The sequence below is a fragment of the Triturus cristatus genome, chromosome 9 (genome assembly GCF_964204655.1).
Source record: "Triturus cristatus chromosome 9, aTriCri1.1, whole genome shotgun sequence".
NCBI classification, from domain to species: domain Eukaryota; kingdom Metazoa; phylum Chordata; class Amphibia; order Caudata; family Salamandridae; genus Triturus; species Triturus cristatus.
The window spans coordinates 279,722,220-279,743,606 of record NC_140592.1 but is presented as its reverse complement, the minus strand read 5'-3'; the positions used below and the strand labels follow the sequence as shown (position 1 = coordinate 279,743,606).

General features: G+C 40.1%; 1 long non-coding RNA gene across 1 annotated transcript in view; it reads left to right on the top strand.

Moving 5' to 3' along the window:
• Nucleotides 1-21,387, top strand: part of LOC146797751 (uncharacterized) — a 150,048-nt gene that overhangs the window by 20,396 nt on the left and 108,265 nt on the right. Inside the window, exons 4-5 of the long non-coding RNA XR_014969039.1 lie at nucleotides 15,402-15,455; nucleotides 15,962-16,169. This is a non-coding gene — a long non-coding RNA (uncharacterized LOC146797751). The remainder of the gene's footprint in view (nucleotides 1-15,401; nucleotides 15,456-15,961; nucleotides 16,170-21,387) is intronic.

Here is a 21,387-nt window from a genome sequence, read left to right as displayed (position 1 = left end):
TGATTGAGTTTCTTGATTTCCTCATCATTAAAAATATCGACTGCATCACGTGGCATCATTGGCATGAACGTAGATTTAGGTATGAATGGAGTTTTGATTGAACCAAATGCATTGAGATCTTGTTCTTGTATTATCTGTTGAGTTGATGCTATGGTACTGGAAACAGACCCTTCATTTTGCATTTCATGTAGGTCACGCATTAGTTGGATATCTGATATTTGTAAGTTATCAAAATTAGCATCATATACTGGAGCTTCTCTTATTGTTGTGACAGGCTGTTGCATATGTCTATGATATTTAGTGAGCTTTAATTTTCCAAAGTACTTGAATACATCAATATGAGTTTGGCTATAGTTGAAACGACTTTAAGTTTCCATACAGTATGTTAATCCAAGCGATAGTAGTTGGATCTGTGCTTCATTGAGTACAATATTGGACAGATTAATTTCTGTAATCCCATTTTTGGTTACTTGTGTCTTCATTTGTTTCCTTGTTGTTTCTTTGGTCATATATATATATATTTTTACTCCACTGTGTCCTCAGATAACGATGCACTCCTCATCAGGTTACTTTCAATCTCGTGGCACAAACCGGCAATCAATTCAGCTGTACTTTCACTAGCCTTGTGCATTTCAGACCACCAACTGATTCATTGATTCACTAATTTCCTCCAGTGGGGTTTCACAAATGAAGATTTGTATACTGTTGTTAGTAGTTCAAACAGTTTCCATTATATCCCGCCAGTGGGTGTTGTGACACTGTAGAATTAATTCATAATATTATCATACCCTCCAGTGGGCTGCTGATATGAGTTTGTAATTTTCTATTAACCGGACGCTCCATGTATGGCTTAGACAGTTCTAAACCACGGACCAGCTGAATTTGAGGTGGTGAAAACTTCATGGCTGGATATGCAGTCAATATGCACTTCACTTTGTCCTTAGATAAAGATGCACTCTTCATCAGGTTACTTTCAATCTTGTGGCACAAACCGGCAATCAATTCAGCTGTACTTTCACTTGCCTTACGATTTTTGGACTGCCAAAGTCCTTGTTCACAAGCTTGAAATTTGAACTAAAACTGCAGACCACCAATTGATTGACCATATTCATTTTATCGCCCTCTAGTGGGCTTCCACAAATGAAGAATTGCATGTTGGTAAACAGTTTCCATTAAATCCCTTCAGTGGGTGTTGTGACGCCGTAGAATTAATTCATAATTTTATCCACACCCTCAAGTAGGCTACCGATATCAGTTCTTAGAAAACACTCACAAGTCATTTGAGATGTCGTCAGTGATGTCATCAGTTATGTCACTGACCATGCCATAAGTGATGTGATATGTGAGGTCAAAAGCAGTGCATAGGGGGTGTGAGTTATAGTTAGCTCAGGTAACTATAACTGCTGAATTTCTCCGGTTTTATATGAGTGAAATGTCAGCCTAACTATAATGTCCCTGTAAAATTAGTTTTTTCAGTGAATTTCTAAGTTTTTTAAATTCTATTTCCTAAGTATAAAGTCCCTGTATTTCTTTTCTATAATTAGATATTGAACATTACATCTGCATGGTGCACCACTTAATGTTTTATTTCTTACCTATTTATTTAAAAAGTACATTAATCATCTTATTTCAAGATATTTTTGCTTTTTCGCGATGACGTTGCGATCACTGAGGACACAAAGGGAATACCGCGTGTTTTGACAAAGTGTAAAACACATATATATGCATACTTTACATAAAGTTTCAGTCTAGGTGTTTATTAAGATATTAGTTTAACTATCCCCTTTGTATTCATTAGTCGAATAAACATCAAAAATGTGTTTTCCCTGTTCACTGTGACACTGGAGCTCGCGATGATCTGGGCAGTTAGGTCTACATATGACAAAGTGTAAAACACAAATATAGATATTTTTTACATAAAGTTTGAGTCTAGCTATTTCGTAACATATTGTTTTCACTTCATTTTAATAATGCATTTGTCAAAAACAAGAGTTTAAAAAAATAGCTTTCTGCATCGGTTCTTGCGATTAGCACATGACTACCAAATAAAGAAATTTCATTGGTTTGCACAGTTTTCTTTATGAAAGGATGAACACACCCATTTCTCTCTTCTTGAACTTTCCAGGTACTGGTTAGTTTGTTATAGGAGCTCTCTCAAACTGATTTTGAAAATTGGGCTGGTTTTTTACTTTTTTTAACTATTTCTACAAACCTAAAATGGCTTCAGAAGAACCAGAGGAAGACTCATACCTGGGTGAAGTTGTTGAACACCAGGAGGACTCAGCTGTACATGAACAGTCTTCTGATGTAGAACCAGCAATGAAGAAACAAAGCATAGCTTGAGATTTTTTCACTATTCCATCCGGTGAATCGAAGACCACAACTAAATTGGTCAGGTGCAGCCAATGTTAGAAGACATTATCTCAGGGAACAGCAACAAAATATTTATGTGGTACAAAAACCATGTTGTACCATTTGAAAACATACAACAAGAAGCAATCTAAAATTGCACAGAGAAAAAAAAGTGGAGGGATCATCAGTCACCAGACCTCCAGTCCCTGCTCCTCGTGACAAGATTCTAGCTTAAGTGGAGAGAAGATGCAGTGAAATGTCACCAGAACTAGAGCGTGTTGCTACCTTCTGTATGGACTGTAACACCATCGTAACGTTGCAGTCTGTGGATGTAATTTTACAGAGCGTGAAAAACCATACTTGTTACTTTCTTTTTCCTTTTTTATTATAGCAGTTCAACTACTGTGCCAAAAAATAAACTAAGAAAAATGTATTAGGAATACATTTTGAACATTAAGCAACCAAAACAATGGTGAAGTGGAGAAGAGACTTCTTAGATGCAAGTTAACGCTGCTGGTATATTATCTCCATTTAACTTTTATCTGTAATAACAGAATGTAGGGGCATATTAACAAGCCAGGCGATAAAATTATCGCCGCTTTAGCGGCAGAAAACTGCTGCTAAAACGGTGATAATGGGCTTGATAATATGCTCTCTGGAATTCCAATTGAAGCCCATGTTAGACATCCTTCACATTTAACATGGGCTTCAATTGAAATTCCATAGAGCATATTATCAAGCCCATTATCGCCGTTTTAGCGGCAGTTTTCTGCCGCTAAAGCGGCGATAATTTTATCGCCTGACTTGTTAATATGCCCCGTAGTCCTGTAAAGTTTTAGAAATTCTTTTCCTCCAGGTAAAAATAGTCTTTCATTTCTAACAACTTGCTGTAGACAATACCCTAAATATAATTAATAATGTCCTATAAACTCACAATTCGGAACATGTCATCAAAATACCACATTTTGTTATTCCTAATTGTTCTTAGAATTTCAGTTCTAGAAATAGTTGACATGAGTTTGGTAACTTTTTAGATAGTCTTGATTTGAATGCTATTTCTATGTCATTGCACTCTGTCCATCCTCTTTGACATCTTGCATATATGGAACAGAGTGTAGAGGTTATATAAACTCCTTCATGAAATATGATTGCTTTAATTGGGATATATCTTTTTGAAATGGAAATGTGTCCAGCTACAAAGTTTGTAATTTGATTTTCTAGTTTAGTACCATCCACTCTGCAACGTTTTAGCATGACTATGGCATATTTTCCATAGCTTTGTAGTAGCAACATAGTCCTAAGTTCTGAACTGCAGTTTGGACAGGTCATATCTTGATGGGCATTTTTGGCTAAATTTTCAAAGGCCACAGATTTACAATCAGGAAACATCAAGTAGAGGAATTGTTCCAAATTGATTTCAGTATTAGAATGTGAATTCACAATGCTCACAATTATGGTTCCATTTATAAGTTAAACCAAATAATTATTTGGTATTCACATCCTCTTCCTCTAATAGTCCTAGCATTACCATTAAAAAGGATTGAGTATCCTGCTGAACATTTTGAGTAAACAGTAGTAATCCAGTGCACTACTCTACCTTTTAGACCTTTCTGTAGCTCTGTTGGTGGTAACTTGCCTGTCTTTGGCTCCATGCGGACTATAGCCTGAAATAGATGTATACTTTGGATAAGAATTAACTCATAAACATTTAAACCTTGAAGTGGTTCTGCAATGAGAATCAGTACTAACTTGTTATGCACAGGTCTAGCAGCCATTTAATTATCCTCTAATTTATTGTAACAGTACCTACATATAACTTGCTGTGTGGACAAGTCAAAGCATTCCTCTACATAGCAAACTTTTGCCAGTTATCATTATTTTCTTTTTTACTTTTTTAATAAAAGTCAACAGTCTGTGTTTGAATCTTGTAGTGAGTGTGTCGACAACCTATACAAACATACTCTGGTTTTTCAGAGCACACATTTTGTAATCTCTTCTTCAAAGCTATCAACTATAGTAACTGTGTCCTGTTGTGCAACTCCTCCTCTTATCAACTCTTCATTTTCCATAGAATCATGTTCTGGACAAAAGAAACAAAACTGGACATAATCACAAACCTTTTCTACCTCTGGCTCAGTGCCTTGCAAAAGTGCTCTATTAATTTCTCCTTAACATAAAGCCGGGGTTTTCACGAAGTTCAGTATCCTAACTAAAGTTCGCATTGTTGAGAGGTATACAACTTACATCCTGAAATTATGAAAGGTTCTTTAGCACACTTTCTTTGATAAACAAGCTACTGAGTGTCCCTCTAAATTTGTATGCTTTCTAACCTTGCAAGGATCCAATCCTTGTAAAGCATTTACTTTGTGTTTTAAACTATGTCTTGGAAAGATATGTAGATATTTCTTTAGTATATTGATGGATTGCTGTTGAATACTACAAACACTACTAAAATTCCATTTATATACAGGGCCTGACTACACCTTCCATGTACCTCTTCTGCAATAACTTGTTCTAAATTTCTAGGTACCATCACCACTTTCACTATAGGTGTGCCAGTCTTCATTTCATAATATTGTTCTCTTTCATCAATAGCATGAATTAATGTGTTATCCTGGAGATAGCTTTCTTCATTAAAGAAAGGCTCTGTGCTGGAAGTATGTATCCATTCTCTTCTAAAAACTGTATAAAAGTTACCTCTATTCACTAATCGTTTCTTCTGGTTTTGTCTCCTCATGTACATCACCATTTTGTCTTCATTCTATTTATAATTAAAAAGAATGGCTTCCTCTTCAAAGCAAATACCTTATCAACCACTCCCTCAACTCGTTCTTTCTGTTTCAGTGCCTCTTTCCTTCTTCTATACTTATTAATATTTCTCAGTAGATTTACAACCACTCTACTGTGAAACATTCTGTCTCTGATTTCCTTAAACTGATTCTGTCTCCTGGGAAGGTGTGTCAATCTCTGTTACATTCCTTCCTGTTGTTGCAATATAGATTTTGTCCACTGTTATTCTTACTCATAGTTTAATTTTATTTTCATTATTTTTTATTCTTTGCAGATCTCCACATATATTTTTAAAAATTGACTTTGTCCACTTACCAGTAGCTCTTTTTTTCTTTCACCACTTTTTCTGCATCTGGCTCCTTTTGTGTCTCAGTTATGCTTAGATACTGTAGTTGCTTCGGTTTTTTTTTTCCTCAGAGCTTTTGTAGATATTCTATCTGTCTGTATTTATGTATATAGTGTACTGTAAAAAGAAATACGTATATGTTTATTCTAGCCAACATACCAACTACTTTTCTACTGATTTACACATAATACAAAAACTTTTTTTTTAGGTTATGTTGCAGTTTTAAATTTACAAACGAACCTATCTATGTAAGTACATGCACATACTTCAATATACCAAACCCAAAGCAAAACACAAAACTTTATTTATTAGTTACCTTTTAGCATTATAGCACTGTTTCCTACAACACAGCTGCACCATATTTCACTTCTCACTTATGCATAGTAAAAAGAAAAGTTTAGCCCTTCTTTAGTAAATTTTAAAATGAACATCAACCAAAGTGTGGAAGTACATAGAGTGTCTCAATACTGTAAATCCAAAAACACAACATAAGAGCTATTCCTGTGCCTCTCTACCACTGTGTCACCGGTGGAGTTACTATCTCAGTACTTTTCTACTTAGAAGTATTAGATTAAAATTTTGGGAAATGGTTCACATAAAAATCTGCACATTAATCTCTATCAGAGCATATAGTAAATACATACAACGAGTGTGGGACAGGTTGCATATATAATAAGCCTGGTCAAAGCACTACGTTACGCTCGCGTAGTTTGCGAAGTTTGCGCTTCTTCGCATTACGTGAATTGCACGTAGCACAGTGCAAACATGAGTAGCCTAGCGTTGCGTAGTGCAGCGGTCATTTTTTGCTTGCTCGCGGTCCTCAACATCAAGTTGGCGACCGCGAGCAAGCAAAATGACATCCCGGCGAGACTTTTTCCTTGTTCGCGATCAGCAACATCAAGTTGCCGATCGCAAGCGTGGAAAATAAACATCCTGGCGAGATTCTCAACGTGAGGAGGTCAGGTTTCTCATTGCGAGTGGTTGCGTATGCTCGCGACCGCTCTCGATGAGAAACTACCAGTCTGCGTTGCGAAAGCTGCCGCTTGAGTAAAAATCTACTCGAGCGGCAGAAAACTACAGCTCGCACTGTGCAAGATGCCGTTTTCAATGATTGCACAGTGCCGGATGCTTGTCTGCACTCTGCAATCATTGAAAACGGCATCTTGCACAGTGCGAACAGGGTACTACGCAGTTCGCGAAGTGCTACGCGTAGCTCGCATAGTGTGAAGTGTACTTTGCGTAGATTCGCGTAGTGCTACTTCGCGAACTACGCCCAGGGTTAATATATAATTCATTAGATGATTTTACATATTCTTCACTAAAACTTGTAAATATATGTGTTTGTGGTTGAGTAGATCAATACTCCCTGGATGATTGGATGGGTGATTAGGTAGTGCCTAGGTGATTCCCTGAGGATATCGGTAGTGCCTGGATGATTCCCTGTGTATGTAAGAACTCTCTGGGTCGTTCCACATCTGATTAATTACTGCCGGCATGTTTGCATGAGTATATCACTACTATCTGGATGTTTAGATCTGGGCATGAGTAGTGCCTGAATTATTAGATAAGTGCATGACTAATACCTCAATAAATCAATATATGCATAGATTGTGGTTGGATGATAAAATGCTGGCAACTCTAGTGCCAGGATCATTGCAGGAGTGCATGCAAAAGGTAATTTACTGAGTGCATGAATAGTGCATAAGTGATTGTTTAAGTGCATGCATAACACCTGACAGATTGGATGAATTAATGAGTATTGTTTCAGTGATTGGATGAATACATGCTGCTGCCCATGTGTTTTTTAGTTGAGTGAACAGATAGTGCCTGGGTAATTTTATAAGTACATGGATAGTGCCTGGATAATTGAATGAGTGCATCAATAGTGCCTGGCTGATCAGATGAGTGCATGGCTAGTGTCTGAGTGATAGCATGAGTCCATTGTTAAAGCTTGAGTGATTGGATAAAAGCAAGTGTACTGCTTGGGTGATTGTATTAGTGCAAGAGTATTGCCTCAGTAATTGAATGAGTGCATAGGTACTAGATGGTTGATAGTTTCCCTGCAATGGTTTTGCCTGCGTAATTGGATGAGTGCGTGAGTTGTGCCACAGCTTGGATGAGTGCATGTATTGTAAGTGAGTGTTCTGGGTGAGTGCATGGGTTGTGCCTGGGTGTCTTAATAACTGCATAGGTAAAGCCTTGGGATTGAATAAGTGAAAGATTAGTGTCTGGGTGGTTGGATGAATGTATGTGTAGTGCCTGCATAGGTCAATGACTATATAATTAGTGCTTGCATGATAGGAAGAGTGCATGTGCAGTGCCTGGGTCATTTAATAAGTGCATGGATAGTGCATGAGTGATTTAATGACTGCCTGAGTAGTGGTTGGGTGATTGGACAAATACCTGAGTAGTGCCTGGCTGACTGTGAAAATACCTCCATTGCTGGTAGATATATAACAGTTGTGACTATATCTGTGACTCATTGTTTAAGTCCTTCTGTCAGTATGAAAATACCTGTTTTATTGTATCTGTCCTTTGTGTGAATGAAGTCTAAATATCACACTTGATATAGTTGGATACATTACTCTCTAGGAGCATACATTGCTCTGTTACTCAGTGTGCACACACATCAGAAAGTTTCTAAAAGTGAAAACAACAATTCTCACTATTTTAAAGCATAGCACCTATATTAATGACATCCCTACATCATTTCTCAAATACTTCTTATGTGTTTAAAAAATACATTCAGCATTTCTCAAAGAAAAAGTACATGCCAAGTGAAGCTAGCACAAGAACTCTCAAGAGACATTCTGCACTTTTAACCCTCCTGAATTTTAAAAAGAGCATGTTTAATGAAATACACCACCCTCACCATATACATGAAATTTTCAACAGCCCTAAAGAACATAGATCACCATGTAAAGATATATATGATGTCATAATAGATATACACCTTCAGGCCATCTTTCCAAAAATAAATAGTTCTCTACAACTCAAGACTCTCATCGTACATATAATTATCTGCAACCAGAAAAACCATATCTCACCATGTAAACAAATGCAAACCAGTCATATAAGTTAAAAACCATATTGACAAACTCTTCCTAACTCATATCTAACAAGTATTACTACTTTTAAATTCATATACAGGGGCAGCATTTTTATTTGTGACTACACTACTCCTGTTTAATAATGTGACTAGAAGTACTACAATTCCCAGAATGCAAATAATATAGATGTATCTATTATGCACATACTGCTTAGACAAATAAAACATTCTTAGTTTTAGGTACATTCCTCATTATAAGTTTCCCCAATGGTATACTGTTGTTTTTCTATAAAGCATACAATGAAATAAAGTGGCCCTAATTCATTTTCCTCTTACTTCCCAAAGTTCATCTGATATATTTTTTCATATGATTGTGATACTCTTTTTTATCAAACTCCCATATTTTTCATAATTTCTAATATAACATTTTTAAATAATTAAAACATTATGTACATACCGGTGAACTGAGTTCGTAGATTGTGGGGCACATTATGATGTCTGTCGGAGTCTCCTCCCAATGACACTGTGGCAGAAACGGGATTGACATATCCGCGGTTCCAACCTCCTAATTATGAAGCGACCACACATGATGCGGTCGCATTCCCACATTTCCCTATGGGAGCATGTATTACGGCCATAAACCGGCTGTAACACAAGTCCCCACAGGGAAATGGGAGCTTGTGTTAATCCCTGCACCCCATGGCAGACACCTCAAGGTGCCTGCCAGAAAGTGCAGGGATTAACAAGGGGACACCATAGGTGCCCCCTCAGCCCCCAAGTGAAGGCCGCAAGGGAAGGGGGCCCTGCTAGGAGCCCTAAACACAATTTCCGACAGGTTTTTCATACCGGAAAGGCCGGCAGGGAAACCCTGCTGTAAACCATGCAGGTCGGAAAACTAGGCACAAGAATGGTACACCACTCTCAACAAAGCAACTATAAAATGGCAACCTCTTCAAGTTTCCACTCCATGATCATGAGAAAGACAGCACATGAAATCATTTAGACTACTTTATCTCCACTTGTGAATGGTTAGCATTTGTTAACCCTTTCCCTCTCTTTCTAAAAGAGATTGCTGTCTATGCGTGTTCAAAATGTTTTCGCTAACATCGCGGAGCAATTACAAAAAAAATGGGAGTCCAAGCCTATAATTATCTTCAGTTTTTTTTTATTTAAACACTGCACAACAGTTTATTGCATAGTCCTGAAGTGAAAATTAAAGTTTATCATTACTTAAATTGTGTCATAACTCCTCAACTTAAAAAAATATTCTGTCTCTTTAACACCTTTCCCCCATATGCTCTAAGCTCAGTTCATCAAGCAATCCAGAGGAACCAATAGGTCACAAGTTGACAGCACATTCTAGAAGGATCATGCTACTTCCAAATCAGATACAGCAGGTGTACTTTATGCCACAGATTTAAAAGCTGCATTACATTTCTTTTTTTAAACAACAGCTAACACCACCCAATAATAGGACTTCTTGTCAGTGCATCCAACACACTACCTAATTGTATTCACTTACATGCTGACAGCATCCGATCAAATATATTGTTTAAAAAAAAAGAAAGCACCTCCATTTTAACTGCTTTTCATTTGGAAAACTACCTCATTCAGCTCCAGATTTCTCCTGACTGCTATGTCCTTCACTTCAAAATGCTTAGAGTGTGGATTGTTGGCCACAGCTATGTCCATTGGGCTAAAGAGGCTGCAAAAAAGAGAGGTATTTATAGGGTTTGCCAAATGTGGAGATTACTTGGTTTGGCCAGAGAGGGTTAAAGTTTCATCAGTTGCCTGCTTTGGTTAAAACCACTGTGGATTGCCAAGCTGATCACCTCATAATTGTGCACTGTGGTGGAAATGACATAGGCACACTAACTGGGGTCGGGCTGGAAATCCTAATGAAGGATGCCTTTGCAGTACTGATATCACTTTTCCCTCACACTGTCTTGGTGTACTCTAATATAGGCCAAAGACAGAAATGGAAGTGGTCAATTCTGTCCACAGATTTACAAAGCCAGGAAACATGTTAATAAAACAGTTTCTGCATTCCTCAGAGACCACTGCATGGACTCTATCTAGAACAACAATATGCATTTTGACATGCATGGAATTTATAGAAATGATGGAGAACACTCTACAGACGAAGGCAACAGGGTGTTTCTAAGTAACCTGAAACTCTACATCGGTCTTATGTGTAGCTGTCATATACACACAACCAACACAATGGCTCTTGTCAGAGCCACGCTAGTACCCGAAATATAGGTAGTTAAAGTTAGCATGTAGTTTCCATAGGAAGTGTTTTTTCATTTGGCAATAATTTTAGCACCTTTTGATGAATCCTCGCCAAATTTTCAAAATTAATACAACCGTCACTGCAGCTGCACTCTTGAAAATGTTGGGGTGATCCGTCAAGCGGGTGCTGAGAAAAAGGGGGGGTTTCTAAATGCTTTTTATCCATGTTAATTTCCATAGGAAACTTTAGACACGGCTACATCCCGAACTGCTGAACAAAATTAAACCAAATTTGGCAGAAAGGTAGCGGTTGGTCCAGAAAACGTAAAGATTTCTCAGCTATACAACTGAGGCTGTGGCGGATCTATGACCACTCCCGATCTCATGCCTGAGACCTGATTGGCTACCAACACTTCAAACCAGGAAGTGTTGTGAAGCCATCTTGCGACTTGGTTGAGCTGAGTCACAAGAAAAAAGATTTTTTTTAAAAGAAAAGGGGGCAGGGTATAAACAACTTAACGTCTTTGGCCTCTTGGTGGAATCCAGTGCCAAAAAAGCATTTTTTAACTTAAAAATTAGGCGAGAGTCGCATTGGATTTGTGACTAAAGCTGAAAATGAAAAAAAACGAAGCGCAGATATCTGTGCTATGTTTAATTTAGGACCCCGGTCGGTCCAAGTCCCGGGGGCATTTAAAAGAAATTATGGGGGCTGACACAGGTCCCCTGCAGCCCCGGGGACTGCCACCTCTCGGGGGCAGAAGACAAAAGAAATGCGGGGAGCCAAATGGCCCTCCCGCAGCCCGAGCACTGCTGACTCCATGGGGTTAAGTTATGTAATAATGCGTGGGGGGCTCATGCCCCTGCACGCAAACTCGAGGACTGCCACCTCCCTGGGATACACTACTATTAATTTATACAAAATGTTGGCCTACCCTGCTGCCCATAATGCAATATACATTATTTAAGGGGTTCAGTTGCGGACCCTCGGCCCCGGGGATCACCACCTCCCTGGGGCATAATTCACAAAGGAGGAGGCCAAGCAGCCCCCACCAGGAGCTTTAGATGTCCCTGGGGATCACCAGGGCTGGCTTGAGCAATGTCCCAGTGCGCCCACAACGGGACATTGCAGTTTGCTATAGCTTGGCGGGAGCACTGCCAAGCCATAGCAAACCTGCTCTGTTTTCAGCAAGCGAGAGCGAAAATGCTTGCACTTGCTAAAAGCCGAGCAGACTCTGTTTCCCTGCCTGCTGTGAAGCTAGCAGGGAAACAGACATTGCTTTGGGATCCACGGTGCTGCATGTCAGCATCTTCCTGGATCCCAAAGCAATGCTGGCTTCTGCTCCCTTGAGGCTCCCCCCACTGTCCCCAATGTGGAAATTGTGGGTGCCCTGGGTTGGGATCTGGTCACCCACACTACAGGCCAGGTCCCAGGGGATGACATCCCCGAGGCCAAAATTGGCCCAGGAGGGGGGGGGCATTGGCCCCCTCTTGTTTTTGTAATAAAAAAATTGTAAAGGGTCAGGCCTTGGGAGATGGGTCCTTAGGGCCCAAAATGATAAAGGGAAGGGGGGCCAAACAGCTCCCTTCCTAAAAAATAATAATACAAAAAGGAAAAAAGCTAGCAACTCACCGGAGGCCCCGCCCCTTTCTCCACTACTCTGCAAATGTGCTTCCTGGTGTGCTCCTGGTTGGGGGATGAAGTCTCCTTCACTGCTGAGTGTCTTTAGGGGCCAAAAAGACCTCTTGTTACCTCTAGTAAGCCCCACACATGGAGATTGCTGAGAAGTGATCAAAGGTCATGCCCCTTTTCTCCAGCACTCTGCAAACATGCCTCTCAGTACACTGCTGTTGGGGGGATGAGGTCCCCTTGCCTCCTGAGGGCATCAGGACTAAAGTGGACTTCTTCTCCCAATGAGTAATGCGCAAGGAGGCATGTTTACAGAGTGGTGAAGAAAGGGGGTGTGGCCTCTGATGACCTCTCAGCAATCTACCTATGTGGGTCTTACTGGAGGTAACGGGAGGGCTAGTTGGCCCTCAAGGAGGACTTCATCACCCAACTAGTAATGTACCAGAAGGTATGTTTGCAGAGTGGTGGAGAAAGGGGCCGTGGCCACCAAAAACCTCTCAGACAACCCACTGTGTGGGACTTGCTGGAGGTAACAGGAGGGCTACTTGCTATATGGGTGACTAACTCAGTGTATGAATGGCTGTACGGGTGTATAAGCGGATATATCAGTGGCTGCATTAGTGAGTGATTGGGTGTATGAGTGGCTGTATGGGTGAGTGAGAAGATGTGTGTTGATCTTTGAATCAATGAGTGGCTGTGCAAGTACAGGAATGTGTGTATGAATGGGTTTGAGATTGGTCATGTGGTAGTTGGAGTGGGTGTATGAATGGTTATATAGGGTGTGAGTGGGTGTGTCAGAGATTATGTGGATGATGTAATCAGTGATGTCATAAGTGATGTCACAGACCATGTCACGAGTTATAGTTAGCTCACTAACTATAACGGCTACATTTCTCTGGTTTTGTATGACTGAAATCTGACCCTAACTATAATTTCCCTGCAACCTGTAACCTTGTGACCGCTACTGGGTTATCTATCTATCTATCTATCTATCTATCTATCTATCTATCTATCTATCTATCTATCTATCTATCTATCTATCTATCTATCTATCTATCTATCTATCTATCTATCTATCTATCTATCTATCTATCTATCTATCTATCTATCTATCTATCTATCTATCTATCTATCTATCTATCTATCGATTCATCTATCCATCTAACCATCTATCCATCGATCTATCGATATGTGTGTGTATATATATATATTTATTTATTTTCACTGAAAAAACAACGGTTACAGGGATTATATGAGTGAGCTCTGTGTCCAACTATAACGTCCTTGTAACCTTTTGTTTTTTCAGTGAATTTCTAAGGTTGTTTTTAATTCTATTTCCTAACTATAACATCCCTGCAACCTTTGTTTTTTTCAGTGAATTTGTTAGTTTTTTTTTAAATTCGATTTCATAACTATAACATCCCTGTAACCTTTGTTTTTTTCAGTGATTTTCTATGTTTTTTTCAAAATTATTTTTCCTAACTATAACATCCCTTTAACCTTGGTTTTTTAAGTGAATTCCTACATTTTTAAATGTTATTTCCTAACTATAACAAAACCAGTAATCATTAGATTTTTTTATTGAATTTCTATGTTTTTACAGTTATTTTCTAATAATAACTTCCCTGTAACCTTTGGTTTCTTTACTGAATGGTTCTTTGAGTGGGTGCATGAGTTCCTGAGTGGGTTTGTCAGAGGATGTGAAGGTGTCTGACTGCATCTGTGAGAGGGTACATGAGTGTCTGAGTGGGTCTATGAGATGAGTGCATATTAGAGTGTCTGAGTAGGTCTGTGAGTGGGTACATGAGTGGATCTGTGAGTGGGTGTTTAAGTGTCTAAGTGGCTCTGTGAGGGAGTGTATCAGTATCTGAGTGAGTCTTTTAGTGGCTGTGTGAGTGCCTAAGTGTGTGAGTGGCTGTTTAAGTGTCTGTGTGGGTGTGTCAGCAGCTGTATCAGTGACTGGGCCATAAGAGTACAGCAGCTGCCCCTTTATTTAAAAGAGTCCACAGTTTTTCATAAAATATCTATAATCTACCCGAGTGGAGTACTTTCTACTGGTTAATTAGTAAGTGGTACCTCCTTGAGGGAATATCAAGTATGTATACTACACTACAACTGCATAATGCAACAAGGGGAAATATAACCAGTGATGCAATGTGATTGTTCCTCGTGCATCTTTATCCAGAAATCTGTGATAACAAGAATGTTTTTATAGAAAAGACGAGAGTAAAAAAAGGTAAACTTTCACTAAACAAGGATCCCTTCCTCTTAACTATATGAAGTAAGTGCATCTTTGTTTGGTGGAGATGTCCTCATATTGCTCACCATAACCAGAATTGGTGGGAAAAGTGCTGGGGACTCTTTCAGTAAGCTATTCATCTTCCTGGCAAAAGAGAAGTAGCCATTTGCACACTACTAAGGTTGACGGCCAGGGTCAAACGGGAGGAACTTCCAGGTAATTTGCACATTGCATAATCATAATAATTAAAAGGAAGAACCATGGACCTGCTGTGACCAGAAGAGTGCAAGAAAAAACTCACTTGTCATACTCACAACAGATTGTGCTGCAGTAGATCAACAATGCATTCACCTCCACAAAGAATTTCAAATAGTTTTTCAATATGGATATGCCAAGAAATCACACCTGCTTTGCCTTCGCCTACCCCAGGAATTAGAATCATTTGTCCTTTTCAGAAGTAAAGCTTCAACTGGGGCACCTGCTATGTTTGTAAATGCTTTCTGTTAAAGTTTAATTTCTGTGAAATGTGCATAGGGGCCAGAATGGAAGCTCCACTGCCTGTTTATTAAGCAAGAGCCCAAACTTTTGCACAAATGTCTAAGCAACTTGAGTACTTTCTACTGGTTAGTTAGTAAGTATTACCTCATTGGGTAAATGTCCAGTGTGTAATCTACACTATAACTGCGCAATGGACCACAACGAAATGTTTTCCAGTGACATTATGTGCATATGGTCATGTGATTGTGTCTTGTGCCTCTTTCTGCAGATATCTGTGATAGCAGGATTCCTCCTACAGAGAGGACAACAATGCTACAAAGAGGTAAATCTCAACCAAAGACGGGAACTTCCTCTTAGCTATATGAAGTAAGACTTTATTTGGTGGAGTAGTCCTTTTATTCATTAGCAGCAGGAATGCATCACCAAAATCGGTGGGAAAAGCATTAGGGGCCTTTTGGTAAGTTTCTCATTATCCTGGAATAAGGTGGGAAGACCACTGTGTGTGAAGTTTATTACTGTGGTTGATAGGTGTGTACAGTGTCAGTCAGTCAATAAACTTTATTCGGTTTTTGTTATTAAAACCATGAAAGTTACACAGATACAATACAAACAATAAATGATGACATATTCTAAAAACAGGCTCCATTGCCACACAAGGTTTCATCTGAAAACAAGTCTGGATAAAAAGACTCTACATGTCCATAAAGTGCCTAGATTTCATAATTGCCTTTAAAAACCCTACAATAAAAATAATACAATCATCCTTCAACAGTTGAAGATGCATTAATTCAGGTCTAACCTGTTTAAAATTCAATTTCTTTAAAATAGGAACTAAAAAATGCCTCCTGGGGACTTCATACAGTTTGCAAAAGAAGATAAAGTGCAGAAAATCCTGAGGAGACTTTCCGTCGCAGCCACAGGGAGCTAGCACTTGACCTCTAGAAGCCCCCTTGAGTCTTGCTAACAGGAGATGGAAAAGATTCATCCGGAACCTGGCTAAAAGAAATTTTTCATGTGACGTCAAGGACCCCATAAGGTATGGTTCAGACAGTGGCGTCGATTTAAGCAATAAATATGCCCCAACACTCGGTTTCCGTACCTGTGTACAGTGATACATATTGCTAATATTAATATAATCTTTTTTTTTATTTGGGAGTCACGCAACCATTGCGATCCTTTATGGTGGGGTTGTGATTCCGGCATGATTTTGACAGAACCTAAATAGATATATAAACACATTAAAGGTTTGGTCTAAAGTAACTTTACAATCAACATGCTTTCCATGTTGTTTTCAATATAGTAAAATAATAAAAAAAATGTTTAGAAAAATCGAATTGTTTTTAAAAAGTTAAAAAGTTAAAATAAATGGTTCTTGTCAGAACCACTAATTCTGATTTAAGAAATAATAATTATACATTATGTGTATGTTTGTAAAAGTGAATGTGTCTTGTTTTCTCTGTTGGTGTGTGAGTTAGTATATAGATGATTGACTGGTTGTGTGAGTAACTGTATGGGTGAATGAGTGTGTAAGTGGCTGTATGAGTGAGTGACTGAGTGTGTCAGTGCTTGTATATTTGAGTGAGAGGGTACATGAGTGGCTGTATGGGGGATGTGTAGATGCTTGAGTGGCTGTATGAGTGAGTGGGTGTCTGAGTGGCTGAATGGGTGAGTGAGTGGCAGTAAAAATGGTTGTATAGGAGAGTGAGTGGGTATCTGAATGGCTGTATGAGTGAGTGACAGAACCTAAATAGATATATAAACACATTAAAGGTTTGGTCTAAAGTAACTTTACAATCAATATGCTTTCCATGTTGTTTTCAATATAGTAAAATAATAAAAAAAATGTTTAGAAAAATCAAATTGTTTTTAAAAAGTTAAAAAGTTAAAAGAAATGGTTCTTGTCAGAACCACTAATTCTGATTTAAGAAATAATAATTATACATTATGTGTATGTTTGTAAAAGTGAATGTGTCTTGTTTTCTCTGTTGGTGTGTGAGTTAGTATGTAGATGATTGACTGGTTGTGTGAGTAACTGTATGGGTGAATGAGTGTGTAAGTGGCTGTATGAGTGAGTGACTGAGTGTGTCAGTGCTTGTATATTTGAGTGAGAGGGTACACGAGTGGCTGTATGGGGGATGTGTAGATGCTTGAGTGGCTGTATGAGTGAGTGGGTGTCTGAGTGGCTGAATGGGTGAGTGAGTGGCAGTAAAAATGGCTGTATAGGAGAGTGAGTGGGTGTCTGAATGGCTCTATGAGTGAGTGAAAAGGATGAATGAATGTATGTATGAGTGGTATGTGAGTGATAGCATGGGTTAATGAGTGCTTGTGTCAGTGACTGTATAGGTGAATTAGTTCATGTCTTAGTATCTATATGAGTAAGTGAGTGGGTGTCTGAGTATCTGTATATGTGACTGAGTGGATATGTGAGTGGCTATATGGGTGAGTGAGAGTGAGTGTGACTGGCTGTAGGGGTGAGTGATGTGTATGGCTGAGTGAGTGAGTATGTGAGTGACTGTATGGGTGAGTGAGTGGGTGTATGAGAGGTTGTATGGGTGAGTGAGAGAATGCATGACTCTATATGGGTGAGAGAGTGGGTATGTGAGTATCTCTATGGATGACTGAGTGGGTGTGTGAGTGGCTGTATGAGTAAGTGCATGTGTAAATGATTGTATGAGTAAGAGGGATTGTGAGTGGCTGTATGGGTGAGTGAGTGGGTGTGTAAGTGGATGTATGGGTCAGTGACTGTGTTATGATTTGCTGTATGAGTGAGTAAAAAGATACATGAATGAGTGACTGAGTGAGTGTGTGGGTGACTGTATGAATGAGTGAGAGGGTGTGTGACTGGCTCAATGGGTGTCTGGGTGGCTGTCTGAGTATACATATTGAGTGACTAAGTAGGTGTTTCAGTGGCTTTATAAGTGAGTGAGTGGGTGTGTAAGTGGCTGTATGAGCGAGTGACTAGGTTATAAGTTGCTGTATGAGTGAGTAAAAGGATACATGAATGGGTGACTGAGTGAGTGTGTGAGTGGCTGTATGATTGAGTGAGAGGGTGTGTGTCTGGCCCAATCGGTGTTTGAGTGGATGTCTGAATATACATGTGAGTGACTAAGTGGGTGAGTGAGTGGATGTATGGGTTAGTCAGTGGATGCCTGAGGAGCTGTATGGGTGAGTGAGTGGGCATGTAAGTAGCTGCATGGGTGAGTAAATGGTTGTGTAGGTGCCTGCATAAGGGAGTGAGTGGGTGTCTGAGTGGCTATACGAGTAAGTGATAGGGTGCATGAATGACTATGGGTGAGTGAGTGGGTATGTGATTGGCTATATGGGTGAGTGCCTGTGTAGATGAATGAGTAGTTATGTTAGTGACTGTATAAGTGATTGAGTGCACATCTTAGTATCTGTATGAGTAAGTGAGTTGGTATTTGGGTATCTTTATGGGTGACTGAGTGGGGGTGTGAATAGCTGTATGGGTGAGTGGGTGCATGGGAGGTTATATGGGTGAGTGAGAGAGTGTATGACTAGCTGTATGGGTGATTGAGTGGATGTGTGAGTACCTGTATGGATGAGAAATATTGGGTGCATGAGTGGCTATATGGGTGGCTGAGGGGGTATGTCAGTACCTGCATTGGTGGCTGAGTATATATGTGACTGGCTGTATGGGTGATTGAGTGATTGTGTGTGTGTGTGTTTTTAGGGGTGAGTGAGTGGCTGTGTGAGTGTGTGTATGGATACATGTGTTAGTTTGGGAGTGCCTGTATGGATGGGTCAGTGGGTGTGTGAGTGGCTGTATGAGTAAGTGCATGTGTAAATGATTGTATGAGTAAGAGGGAATGTGAGTGGCTGTATGGGTGAGTGAGTGGGTGTGTAAGTGGATGTATGAGTCAGTGACTGTGTTATGATTTGCTGTATGAGTGAGTAAAAAGATACATGAATGAGTGACTGAGTGAGTGTGTGGGTGACTGTATGAATGAGTGAGAGGGTGTGTGACTGGCTCAATGGGTGTCTGGGTGGCTGCCTGAGTATACATATTGAGTGACTAAGTAGGTGTTTCAGTGGCTTAATAAGTGAGTGAGTGGGTGTGTAAGTGGCTGTATGAGCGAGTGACTAGGTTATAAGTTGCTGTATGAGTGAGTAAAAGGATACATGAAAGGGTGACTGAGAAGTGTGTGAGTGGCTGTATGATTGAGTGAGAGGGTGTGTGTCTGGCCCAATGGGTATCTGAGTGGATGTCTGAATATACATGTGAGTGACTAAGTGGGTGAGTGAGTGGATGTATGGGTTAGTCAGTGGATGCCTGGGGAGCTGTATGGGTGAGTGAGTGGGCATGTAAGTAGCTGCATGGGTGAGTAAATGGTTGTGTAGATGCCTGCATAAGGGAGTGAGTGGGTGTCTGAGTGGCTATATGAGTAAGTGATAGGGTGCATGAATGACTATGGGTGAGTGAGTGAGTGGGTATGTGATTGGCTATATGGGTGAGTGCATGTGTAGATGAATGAGTAGTTATGTTAGTGATTGTATAAGTGATTGAGTGCACATCTTAGTATCTGTATGAGTAAGTGAGTTGGTATTTGGGTATCGTTATGGGTGACTGAGTGGGGGTGTGAATAGCTGTATGGGTGAATGGGTGCATGGGAGGTTGTATGGGTGAGTGAGAGAGTGTATGACTAGCTGTATGGGTGATTGAGTGGATGTGTGAGTACCTGTATGGATGAGAAATAGTGGGTGCATGAGTGGCTATATGGGTGGCTGAGTGGGTATGTCAGTACCTGCATTGGTGGCTGCGTATATATGTGACTGGCTGTATGAGTGATTGAGTGATTGTGTGTGTGTGTGTGTTTTTAGGGGTGAGTGAGTGGCTGTGTGAGTGTGTGTATGGATACATGTGTTAGTTTGGGAGTGCCTGTATGGATGGGTCAGTGGGTGTGTGAGTGGCTGTATGAGTAAGTGCATGTATAAATGATTGTATGAGTAAGAGGGAATGTGAGTGGCTGTATGGGTGAGTGAGTGGGTGTGTAAGTGGATGTATGAGTCAGTGACTGTGTTATGATTTGCTGTATGAGTGAGTAAAAAGATACATAAATATATGACTGAGCGAGTGTGTGGGTGACTGTATGAATGAGTGAGAGGGTGTGTGACTGGCTCAATGGGTGTCTGGGTGGCTGCCGGAGTATACATATTGAGTGACTAAGTAGGTGTTTCAGTGGCTTTATAAGTGAGTGAGTGGGTGTGTAAGTGGCTGTATGAGCGAGTGACTAGGTTATAAGTTGCTGTATGAGTGAGTAAAAGGATACATGAATGGGTGACTGAGTGAGTGTGTGAGTGGCTGTATGATTGAGTGAGAGGGTGTGTGTCTGGCCCAATGGGTGTCTGAGTGGGTGTCTGAATATACATGTGAGTGACTAAGTGGGTGAGTGAGTGGATGTATGGGTTAGTCAGTGGATGCCTGAGGAGCTGTATGGGTGAGTGAGTGGGCATGTAAGTAGCTGCATGGGTGAGTAAATGGTTGTGTAGATGCCTGCATAAGAGAGTGAGTGGGTGTCTGAGTGGCTATATGAGTAAGTGATAGGGTGCATGAATGACTATGGGTGAGTGAGTGAGTGAGTGGGTATGTGATTGGCTATATGGGTGAGTGCATGTGTAGATGAATGAGTAGTTATGTTAGTGACTGTATAAGTGATTGAGTGCACATCTTAGTATCTGTATGAGTAAGTGAGTTGGTACTTGGGTATCGTTATGGGTGACTGAGTAGGGGTGTGAATAGCTGTGTGGGTGAGTAGGTGCATGGGAGGTTGTATGGGTGAGTGACAGAGTGTATGACTAGCTGTATGGGTGATTGAGTGGATGTGTGAGTACCTGTATGGATGAGAAATATTGGGTGCATGAGTGGCTATATGGGTGACTGAGTGGGTATGTCAGTACCTGCATTGGTGGCTGAGTATATATGTGACTGTCTGTATGAGTGATTGAGTGATTGTGTGTGTGTGTGTTTTTAGGGGTGAGTGAGTGGCTGTGTGAGTGTGTGTATGGATACATGTGTTAGTTTGGGAGTGCCTGTATGGATGGGTCAGTGGGTGTGTGAGTGGCTGTATGAGTAAGTGCATGTATAAATGATTGTATGAGTAAGAGGGAATGTGAGTGGCTGTATGGGTGAGTGAGTGGGTGTGTAAGTGGATGTATGAGTCAGTGACTGTATTATGATTTGCTGTATGAGTGAGTAAAAAGATACATGAATGAGTGACTGAGCGAGTGTGTGGGTG